The following is a 934-nucleotide window of genomic DNA, read 5'->3' on the forward strand; positions in this document are numbered from 1 at the left end:
TTCAGGGTACAATGGACCTGCACTCCCAGATCTCTCTGCTCACCAACTTTTCCCAAGGCTCTTCCGTTTACAGTACAGTTCGCTCTAGAATTAGACTTCCCAAAATGCATCACATTTGTCTGGATTGAACTCCATCTGCCACTTCTCCGCCCAACTCCCCAGTCTGTCTCTATCCTCCTGTATTCTTTGACAGTCCCTTATGCTTTCTGCTACTCCACCAATCTTCGTGTCATCTGCAAATTTACTGATCATACCAACAGTGCCCTCTTCCAGATTATTTATGTAAATCAAAAACAACAGTGGCCCCAGCACTGACCCCTGTGGAACACCACTGGTCACCTTTCTTCATTTCGAGATACTCCCTTCAACTACTACTCTCTGTCTCCTGTTGTTCAACCAATGCTTTATTCACCTAGCTAGAACACCCTGCACACCATGTGACTGCACTTTCTCCATTAGTCTACTATGGGGAACCTTATCAAACACCTTACTAAAGTTCATGTATATGACATCAACAGCCCTTCCTTCATCTAACAACTTGGTCACTTCCTCGAAGAACTTTATTAAGTTGGTAAGGCACGTTCTCCCCCACAAAAAATCATGTTGCCTATCACTGATGAGCCCATTATTTTCCAAATATAAATAGATTTTATCCCTCAGTACTTTCTCCAGCAACTTTCCCACCACTAACGTCAGGCTCATTGGTCTGTAATATCTGGAATATTCCTAATCCCCTTTTTGTATAGGAGAGCCACATTAACAACACTCCCTCACTCTCTCTCCCTCTCACACGTGCTCCCTCACTCACTCTCCCTCTCACACGTGCTCCCTCACACTCTCTCTCTCTCACACGTGCTCCCTCACACTCTCTCTCCCTCTTACACGTGCACGTGCTCCCTCACTCTCTCTCCCTCTCACACGTGCTCCCTCACTC

General features: G+C 45.9%; 1 protein-coding gene across 1 annotated transcript in view; it reads right to left on the reverse strand.

Moving 5' to 3' along the window:
- The window catches only part of LOC122558023 (WD repeat-containing protein 70), a gene marked incomplete at its 5' end in the record, with an annotated part of 164,961 nt that overhangs the window by 42,438 nt on the left and 121,589 nt on the right, over window positions 1-934 (reverse strand). The gene's annotated exons all lie outside the window — the stretch shown is intronic.

Source organism: Chiloscyllium plagiosum, chromosome 16 (assembly GCF_004010195.1).
Source record: "Chiloscyllium plagiosum isolate BGI_BamShark_2017 chromosome 16, ASM401019v2, whole genome shotgun sequence".
NCBI classification, from domain to species: domain Eukaryota; kingdom Metazoa; phylum Chordata; class Chondrichthyes; order Orectolobiformes; family Hemiscylliidae; genus Chiloscyllium; species Chiloscyllium plagiosum.